The 10,510-nt window shown below is 51.4% G+C and overlaps 1 protein-coding gene across 17 annotated transcripts in view; it reads right to left on the bottom strand.

The window, feature by feature from the left end:
* Ahnak (AHNAK nucleoprotein) overlaps positions 1-5,909 on the bottom strand; it is an 87,204-nt gene extending 81,295 nt beyond the window's left edge. For 12 of the 17 annotated variants that reach the window (XM_031389619.1, XM_031389620.1, XM_031389624.1 and 9 more), the window contains exon 1: positions 5,722-5,908. The gene's annotated coding sequence lies outside the window, so the exon portion shown is untranslated. Of the gene's footprint in view, positions 1-5,721 lie in introns of all 17 variants that reach the window. The other 5 variants (XM_031389628.1, XM_031389627.1, XM_031389634.1 and 2 more) reach the window with 4 other exon arrangements.
* Between the last annotated feature and the right edge of the window lie 4,601 nt (positions 5,910-10,510).

The raw sequence follows: 10,510 nt of genomic DNA, 5'->3' as shown, positions 1-10,510 counted from the left end.
CTCCTCTCTCTCTCCTCTCTCCTCTCTCTCTCTCCTCTTTCTCTCTCTCATTCTCTCTTCTCTCTCTCCTCTCTCTCTCTCTCTCTGACAAGCCAAGCCTTAGGGGGGCCTGAATGGCTGAATGGCCCAAACCTGAAGCCAAGGCCTATACCAGAAGGGCATGAAGTGGACCTGCGCAGCACAGCCTGCACAGAGTACTCAGGGAACAAAGAAACACTCTGCCTACATCAGGGAGGACCTCAGTAACTGAACCTCCCATCTCTGCTGCACCCCACATGCTCTAACTAACCTGCTAATCACACGAGGCCAGGGACATGATGACTCACAGCTAGGATTAGAGATCTCCACCAGAGGGAAAGCTCTGACACTCCTAACCAGGTGAGGGGTTGCAGAATCAGACAGACACGCCCAGAAGGACCATAGATACACTGTCATAAACACTCCCCAGAGGGGAAGAGACAGCGGAACACTGACCTGCCATCAATAGCTAAGACAAGGAATTCTAATATCTCTCAGACACTGAGCCAACAACCAGGCAGAATACACTAGCTGGTATGAGGTATACAAATACAAATACACAAATACAGCAGAGGACTGCCTGGTCTGGCCTCGGTGAGAGAAGATGCATCTAACCCTCAAGAGACTTGAGGTCGCAGGGAGTGGGGAGGCCTGGCAAGGTGGGGGTGGGGGGTGGTGGGGAGGACATCCTCTTGGAGACTGTAAAGGAGGAATGGGATGAGAAACTGTCAGAGGTCAAGAATGGACCAGGAAGAGGATAACGACTGGACAGTAAAAAAAAAGATTAAAGATAATTTAAAAAAAAAAATTTCTCACCAAGAAAAAAAGGAGAGAAGGGATTCTGCAGAACCCTGCACATGCATACACACACACACACACACACACACACAAAACGAATTTATAACCAAACAAGCAAAACAACAAACATTTAGCAGAGACGAGCATAATGGTGCGCACGTATAATCCTAGCACTTAAGAGGCTGAGTCAGGAAGAGCAAGTTCCAGCCCATCCTAGGCTATATATAGTGAGTTCAAGGTTAGCCTTGACTACATGAGATCCTGTCAAAAACAAACAAAAAACTTTACAGGAGTAAACCTTGTGTCTCATGCCACCTAGCATCCTCAGGAGGCTAAGACAAGAATATCTAAAGTTTTAGGCAAGTGAGGCTACTTAAGTAAACACGAGGCAGGGCACTTTCTTCCACTTATGGGAGGGAACAATCAAAGAGAATTAAACCAACAAGACCCAGATGACCTGGATCGTGGAGGAATATTCAGAGAAAGACATAAAGGGAAAACACACACACACACTACACATATGCAGAAGCTCACAGAGACCCTTGTCAACACCCTCTCCTACCTTTCCCAGCTTAGACAGTCCTCTGTGGTAAGCTTTATGGCACACAGCAGTTATCTGCCACTTGTCCAGAGCCCTGGTATGCACCTTCCTCTCTGTGTCTTCACCTACCTTCAAGGGTCGGCCATGCTACCACAACTACCAGAAGGAAGCTTCACCAGCCTCCTTTAGCATCCCACCCTCCCCAAAAACTCCTCCTTACCACGCTGGGGTTTTTACTCATGGACCTTTAGAACAGCCATAACCAGACCCATAACTGCTCCTTGATTTCCACCTCTTTCTCTCTACTCTGGCCACATACATTTCCCCACAACTCTTTAGAACAAGCTACAGCCCCAAAGCTCTAAATTCTCACTTCCAGCAGGGAGAGTCCCTCTCCCTCCCCTAGCTAAGGGGCCCTCCATCTCTTCTAGTGATAGAGACTGAAGACAGCATTGTATTACCCAAGGGGAACTTCCCCATCAGGGCACACCACCAAGGAAAAACTGGCCTTAGACAAGACTTCTGGGATTAAAACACCAACTAACTAAGAGCAGTGTCCTAGGATTGGGGAACCTGAGGGAGAAGTATGTTGTTGCCTTGTGGGGTAGATTACAGTTTAGACTCTACCCTGTGCCCCACCCAGCTCCCTAGTAAGTGCTGCATGTTCGCCCCCCAGTGGTCAAGCCATGTAGCAAAAAGACTCAGAGCCAGGTCTTCAAACAGCGCTGCAATGCTCCCTCCCACCCCCGGGCCTAGCCAGGACACGTAGCCAGGATCAGCTCCAGGCACTTCCCCTTCCCCCAGAACCTCCGCTCCAGGCCCCAGGGACCAGGCAGGATGCCGCTCCCTGACAGGCCGTCCATGCAATGCCCAGCTCAACCTCCATCTGTGGGGACTATGCTCCCAAGATTGCTCTATGCTCCTTGAGGGCCTCTAGACACAAACTTCAAGGCCTGGACCTGTACAGGACAAAACAGCTCGCTTCAGTCCATGACTGCAGTCTCCGTACACTGACATGGAACTTCCACCCTAGAGTCATTGCCTCTGCCCTCCAAGTCAAGGAGGCTAACAGAGGTGATACATCCAGGTTTACCACAGTGTAAGGACATCCTCTCACAGGCAATAACTCAAACTTCACTCAAAGTGAACAACTCCCAAAACGCAAACAGTGACAGACCCAAGACCAATTATTTGAGCTTTAGCCCCAATGGAAACTGGAGCTAGGAGAGAGAAAGGGGAGCTTCGTCGAAGAACACAGACATTTCCGCAGAAACATTCCGGGACACCACCACCCCCTTCTGATACTTTTTGGACACACTCAGACATGGACAATACTATAATCAAGAAGGCTTTGAAAGCCAGCCAGATGATCCAGTGGTCAAACCAAGAAACTGCAAGTTCTTCGTGAGAGCCCTGGCTGAAGCCTGAAGGGGCCCAAGTGTATTATTGCACATTCTAAATTGGCAGCCACCTCCCTTCCTCTAACCTAAGTGAATATAAGCACATGGCCAGCCCGGCCCCAAGAGAGAAACTTGGGGGCGTCCAGGCAAAGATCCCTTCAGAAGTCAGACTAGCTCTCCCAGTCTGCCTCTCTTGTCTGTCTCCAGGCAGTTCCCAAGTTCTGAAAAAGGTAGTGACCACACCCCAGTGCCCAACATGCTCCTCCACCCCCACAGCTTTACCCCAACCCCTCAAACCAGCTCCTCAGGCTCAGAGTGGTGTGCTCTGCCAGAATCCGACAGACAGTTCCAAGTAGAGCATAAGAGTTTGGTAGTGGAGCCTAAGGCCTGGTAGGGCTCTGACCCTCTAAGCAGAGCCTCTCGAGGCCAGAAGTGAGCTGGGGCCCCGAAGCTCATTCCCTGTCCTTAACTAAGACTACTTTTCTTCTTCCACAGAGCTTCCTGCTCTCTCTCTCTCTCTCTCTCTCTCTCTCTCTCTCTCTCTCTCTCTCTCTCTCTCTCTCATCCTATCCTGGACTTGGAGCTGTGGAGTGCTAGACCAAGACCCTCAGAGTATTGCTGCTCACCTCCAAACCATTAGCACTAAGCCTTGGATGACTCACATGCCTGTCTCTCTGAATGTCCTGGTTCTCTTCACAACGTCCCTTTGCATAATCTCTTAGGGACAAGAGCTTTAGAAAGGAGTTCAGACATCTTCCAGATGTCATCCCTATCCACACCCAGGCCCCCCCAAGTCCTTTACTAGCTCAGCTCCCATGTTCCCAGTTCCTTTCCCACACTCCCCTGGCCCCATAACTCAGCTCGGAGAAAGGAAGTGGCCCTTAAATGAGGGGTTCCCTTCTACTGCACAACCCGCACACTCCACTAACCAGACACAGGCCTGTTCCTCCCCCGCCCCCATAGTTTTTCCAGTTAAGAAAAGGAAGCCTACTGGATCATTCAGCTTGGGAAAAGGAAAAGAGACCCACCCTACCCCAGGGACTTCCCTAATGGGGCAGGACCAAAACAGTTCTACTCACCTATGCTAGAGGTAGAGACCCTAAACATTGCCCACATTGCCCAGGGCATCTTCCTGTGTGTCCTCCCCTCTCCCGGTCACCTATGAGGACACCAGCCAGCTGAATCACTGGGTCTTGTGAACTCATCCCATCTATTATATGTTAGGCTGCTGTTAGGAAAAGGGTGCAGTAAGATGGTCCCTGCCATTGCTAAAGTTTAAGGGCAGACTGCTTCAAAACCATTTGTTGGAAGCCCCTTTTCTCCTGGGAATTCCAGGTCCCTCTCCAAGGACCCCCAACTACCTTCAGAAGCTTTTCTACAAATCCCCTCCACAGAACAGGGACATTGAGAATGATGCAAGTACCCCGGGCACCCGCGTGTTCTCAGAGACAGCCTAGGGCCACACCCTGCCAAACGAGGGTGCCAACCCAGACATCATGCGCACAATCTTCTGTGGTCACATTGTGCAGAAGTGACGGAGTGAGCAGGCAAGCACAATACACACACACACACACACACACACACACACACACACAACGGGGACACTACGTTGCCAGGACTCCATTTGACTTGTAGGATATCCCCGGGTCCCCCCTAAGAGTCTTCAGTGCTCATCGCCATGTACAGCTAGCCCTGCTGCCAACCCTGCGCCACCAAGGTTCTGTATCCCCCAAATCCGCCCTGGCACTGCAAGGGGCTCTGGCCAGAGGAGGCCCAGGCTCCCGCACACTGCACATCCCCTCCCTGCATGGGAAAGCCTTACATAACACAGCTCTCTGCACACACCCTAAGCATGCTGCCTTTCCAAGCCCACAGTAGGATCTTGCCCCCCGCCCTCTCCGCTGGCGTGCACTGCAAAAGTGGAGGGTTCCAAAGAGAGCAGTGAAGTCCTTCACCTACGCCCAGCGCTCCGGCCCCCACCGCCTACACACGGCCACTTTCCCCCTCCCCTTTGCCCCTCACCCCCTACCCCCACCCCCGAATTCTGGTTTGAATTAGTCACCGGCTCCAACCACTACATTCCTCAGGCTGCTGGAATCCAGCCAGGCGCTGGGGCGGGGGCCATCCCGCCCGGACGAGTTTGGGAGTGGGGTGGGGTAGGGAGAAAGCACCGCCCCTAGAAGGAGCAAGGGTGGTTCTGGGGACTGTGTCGATTACACAGCCCCCTCCCTGCCCACCCCAGCGCAGGAATCTCCCTAATTACGTCCCCCACCCCCAACTCCCACCCATCCCACAGGGAGGCACGCTGCAAACTTCCAGGCTCCGACGCCCTGGAGAAAGAAGGGAGTTTGCTGGATCTGGGAACACGGAGCGGGGCAAGACTAGGGCGGGGCAGCTGAAGGGGAGCTGTTGAAGTCGCCGCTAGGAGCCAGAAAGGGAGAGGCTGGTGGTACAGAGCAGGGTGGGGCCGAGGGGAATCCGGACGCGAAGTTCGAGCTGGAGCTGGAGGTGTGGGGAGCCGCGAAGGACAGCAGAGGGGGCACGCGGTGCAGGGGCGAGGGAGGGGCGATGGGGCTCTTGGAAAACTTCTCCAGTAAACATGGAATAGGAACCCAGTAGCGCTCTGAGCCACCGCTCCAAAAAGCGGGGATATGTCAGGGACCACCAGACCAGGAACGCCGTGGAGTGCAGTTGGGACAACAATCCACCCGCGGGAAAAACCTGAAGCGCAGTAAAGCACACTTGGAAGCGATTTTCTAACTTAATTAAACTTGGCCCCAACTCGAGAAAGGGCTTTACTCCCGAAGCGTGACGCGTCGCCTGCTCGGCGGCCGCAGTTTTGCTCCAAACTGTTGGAACCCTCCTAGTGACACTACCGCAAATGCACCTCGTTCGAGTCCCTCCCTCCCCTGGTCACTGGTACCCAGGCCCCACACCTCACCGCTCAGCGCTTCGCTTCCCTACCTGAAGGCTCAGCCCCAGGACGCAGCCATAGCCGGTGAAGGGCCGGGAGGTCGCAGTGCTGTGACTGCTGGCGACGACGAGTCCCAATCGGGGCGGGTCTGGCAGGGCGGACGGTGCAGTCCCCGCGGCAGAGCTGCTCCAAATGGCCGGGCCCCCGCGCGCGGAGGCGGCTCTTGTAACTCGGGCGGGTCTGCCCGGAGCTATGGGGAGAGGGCGGGGCCGGGCGGGGCCCGAACAGGGCTGGGACCCGAGAGCGAGAGCGAGACCAACACTGAAGCCACCCTGGAATGGGCCGATGAAGGGAGAAGGTTGAGGGGCTCAGGCACGAGGAGGCGTCGCCTTTCCCCCTCTCCTATCCCATCTATTGCTCCTGTCCCGGGTCTGGATCTTCCCACCCCATTTTAAACGGTGTCAGTGTCTTCACCGGCAAGAAATTCCTGGAAGCACGCAGGGGCAGAGGCTCACCCTCACAGTTGGAATCCAGAATCAACCTATTCTGCTATTCTGCAGAAGAGCCAGGAAGCTCGGATGATTCAACCTCGACCTCCAGCCTCCACACAGACCTTTGAGCTTTCTCTCGAGCTCAGATACATTAGTCCCAGGCCCCAGCCTCCTCTCTCAGTACCCAAGCTTCTTGCAGCCTCGCCCATTTCTCGCCTTCAGGCTCTCTTCTCTCTCCTTCTACAAAATACACTGATTCTAAGACTTAGATCCGACCCTTAGGAATGGAGTCACCTATGCACCACGGTGCTGTTCATCACTGCAGCGACACTAGTCAGACCAGCAGCCATTGGGCGACTGCTCAACCTCTCCTGTAAACCCTGTTCCCCATGCCTTTTGGGTGTTTTATTTGGGGAACGGAGCACAGACTGTGTAGCCCCGGCTGTCCTGGAGCTGGCTAGAACTGATAGCCTTACAGATTCCCCTGCTTCTGCCTCCCTGGGATTAAAAGCACGAACCACTATGCCCCAGTAAGCTTGAGGAACCCAAGATCCAGCTCTTTCTTTGCCTCCAGTCCTTCTGCCCCTCTCACAGCTCCTCCCCCATATTCCCATTTGCAAGTTGCTCAGCTCCCCAATTTACGGCCATTTCCCACAGCCACTTCTAACTATATGTGGATTTTATTAAATGCTTAATGACGGGGTTGCAGAGATCTTCTGGCTACATCCCCCCTCCACAACTCCCTTTTTCTTCTTCCCTATTGGGTTCTACCCTCCCTGGCAGGTGGCTACCCAGCTGCCCACTCCAGTTTCCCTTCCTTCCCAGATGCACCGAGACCTCAAGCTGGAGAACTGAGACCTTGGCCTGAGGCAGGAGCACCTTCGCTCCAAGATCATGAGTGGGCTGGGGCTGGGGCTGGGACCAGCCCTGCCCTGTCCTCTGAAATGGCAAACATGTTTACAGGCTAAAAATATCGGCCAAGTCTGCTGCCAGCCCTGGGGGCTGTGTCCAGGTCCAGTTACCACACAGGGTACAGGCGATGGGGGGAGGGAGACAACAGAAGGGAGTGATAGAGAACAGACACACAGACACAGATCTAATGGACACACCAGGGTGGAGAAATGTAGGTAGAAATTCAGACAGGCATGGACATGTAAAGACAGGCAAAGTAGAGACTTGGCTACTAACATTCCTCTCTCTCTCTCTCTCTCTCCCTCCTCAAGCCCACAAGATATTACAAAGACACTGTCAATAAGCTTAACAGCTCCCCTCCAAATCCACTCCTTTCCCAGCACTCACTAGGGTGAACTTAGTGAGTTCCAGGCCACCCAGAGATATGAAGGGAGGATCAGGCCAAAACACATTTCAAGAAATAAAACTCAAGAGCCAGTCAATTTTTTTTTCTTTTATTTAGTGTGCATGATCATGTGGAGGTCAAGGGACAACTTGTGGGAGTCTGTTCTCTCCTTCCACTGGGATCAAAGAGGTCATGAGGTTTGGCGGCAACTACCTGAATAGGATGAGTCATTGCCTAGCCCACAGTCCTGACTTACTGAAACGGGGTCTTACAGTGCAGCCCAGGCTGTTCTGGAACTCATGATGTAGGTTTGGTTGTCCTCAAATCACAACAATTCTGCCTTAGCCTCTCAAATGCTGAGATTACAAGTGTTCACCTCATCAAGACATTTTATTTCTTTCGTCTTAGATGTGTACTCATACATTTATTGAGTCAGGAGTGGTGGTATATACCTTTAATCTCAGCACACAAGAGGCAATGACTGACAAACTCTGAGTTTGAGGCCAGCCTGGGCTACATAGTAAGACCTTGTCAGCATATAAATAGCATTTTTTTCACCTCTTAAACATAGACCAAGAATAAAATGAAGTACTCTGCAATCCTCCCAGCCAGGTAACCCCTGTTAGCATTAAGCCAATGCCTCTGTACTGGTTAAAGGCATTTGGTAGGTGTTTTGTGTATGAGTATCAGGAACCGAACCCAAGACCTCTTACGTGAGAAATAAACACTGTACAATTGAGCTTCATCCCAGTCCTTCAAATTTAAGCACTATAGAGAGGCAGAATCATAAAAGCAAACTTCGGCGTAGTGTGGTTGTCACTCTGAAGCTGCCTAACTGAGACCCCTAGGAGTCAGGGTCCTCTGTGACCTTGGCTACATAGAGTTCAAAGTAAGCCTGGACTACATAATACCTTGTCTCAAAAAAAAAAAAAGTAAAGTTTTCCTTTTTCTCTACCCAGACTCTCCCCCCAAAAGTCACCAGTTAATCAATTACCAACAGATTGTTAATTTTGAAAAGTTTTCAACTGGGTAGTAGTAGCACATGGCTTTAATATCAGCATGCAGGAGGCAGAAGCAGGAGGATCTCTGAGTTTGAGGGCAGCTTGGTCTACAGAGTGAGCCAGGACAGCTGAGGCTATACAGAGAAGCCTTGTGGGTGGGGGTTGTGGGGTTGGGAGGGGGGAGATTTTTTTTTTTTTTTTTTAAGATTTATTTTATTTTATCTGTATGAGTACACTGTAGCTGTACAGATGGCCTTGAGCCATGTGTGTGGCTGCTGGGAATTGAACTCAGGACCTCTGCCGGCCCTGCTTGCTCTGGTCCCACTCGCTTCGGTCCCCGCATGATCCACTGTAATTCACTCTACCTGTCTTCGCACGCATGAGAAGAGGGTGTCAGATCTCATTGCAGGTGGTTGTGAGCCACCATGTGGTTGCTGGGATCGAACTCAGGACCTTCGGAAGAGCAGTCAGTACTCTTACCCACTGAGCCATCTCACCAGCCCCGGGAGATCTTTTTATTCTTTGAAAGAACAAGTCTCCTGATGTATGTTCAAATGGAAGTTGATTTATTCCTAGGCTTTCAGGAAGGTGGCTATTGTGATATAAGCCCAAAGACATGGGGTATCTGCAAGGAGCATTCCAGGCAGGAGTGTTAGAGGAAGGAGGCCGGCACAGGAGAGACAGAAGAAAATGAAGGGATGTGGATACCAGGCACCTCAACTTTGCTGCACACCGCATCTCCAGGAGGGAGAGCTTCCTGGGCTCTGAGCCAATTGTATTGGCCCCAGTGTTTGTTCTGGCCACCCTCTTGGTCAACAGGGAAACAGGCAGGAGGGCAAGGCTGGCTTTTGGAGCTGCTGTACAGGGATTACTGTCCAGACACTTCATTCAGGGTTAAGGATGTCAAGATTACCTGGTCAGGACATAGTTCTGAGAACTGGCTCCTATCCCATTCTAGGCTAAGAGAACAGAGAAGGGATAATCTCCATCCTTAAAATCCTTAAAGATCATGATGGTGCAATTGGAACCAGACCTGAAATTTCCTAATTAGCCCAGAGGAAGGGGTTGTTTTCAAGTTTTCAGATAGGTGTGATGTTAGTTCCATGTCTGTAAGTCCCTGGATCACTAAGTTCCAGGCTAGCCTAGATTATATAGTTCTAAACCAGCCTGGGCTACAGAGTGAGACCTTTGTCTCAAAGAATCAATATTTTTTTCAGTGTTTTAAGTGGAAATTCTAGCCCACCCCTAGCCCATGCCATCCACCACCATCCCATGCCATAGTTCCTTATTCTGCCCCCACCATAATGCCCATTGTATGTGACTCTGCAGCAGATTTTTACGTATTAGCTCACTTAGTCTTCACATACCCTGAGAAGGAGGTACTTGATACCTCAGAGGGGTTACTGATTTACCTAAAGTCACACAGCTGGCAAAGGAAAAATTCCCACTCACATCTGCACTCCTTAAAGGGATTTTCCCTCTTCATGTGCTCTAGGTGGGTAGGTGGGAGGCACTGGCAGACACTCAGCAATGGCTCAGAAACAAGAGGTTTTTTAATTTTTTGTAATGCTAGGGATCAAAGCCAGGGTTTCATCCACGCTAGGCAAACACCCCACCACTAAGACAGATCCCCAGCCCTCAGCGACATGTTAACTTACTGAGTGCTTTCTCGATTAACTGGATCCAAAACCCTTGCTCCTTATACAAATGTCTTGCCTCTCTCTCACGGCTTCTCCAGACTGTCAGCCCCTAGGGAACAATCCCTCTACTTGTAGATCTCTGTTGCAGCTGCACAAACATTATTGTCCATCCAACACTGGGCCCAAGGACTTGTCAGTAGGTAATAGGGAACTCGGCAGGATGGAATCCCTACCCTCCAGGTACTTAGCCCAGAAGGAATGGCTCAGAACCCTTTACCTTGACTTTTCAGTTCCTTGCCAGAAAATTTCCGTTCAGGAAATGGAAAGCTGTCTTTTCTATCCTGTCTTTTTTTTTTTCTGCTACCCCACACCCAAAACCAGATGCAGGAGCAAGCCTCTCTCTCATACAC

Source organism: Mastomys coucha, unplaced genomic scaffold (genome assembly GCF_008632895.1).
Source record: "Mastomys coucha isolate ucsf_1 unplaced genomic scaffold, UCSF_Mcou_1 pScaffold21, whole genome shotgun sequence".
Taxonomy (NCBI): domain Eukaryota; kingdom Metazoa; phylum Chordata; class Mammalia; order Rodentia; family Muridae; genus Mastomys; species Mastomys coucha.
Note: the sequence above shows the minus strand (reverse complement) of the source record. Positions and strands in the feature narration are given on the sequence as shown.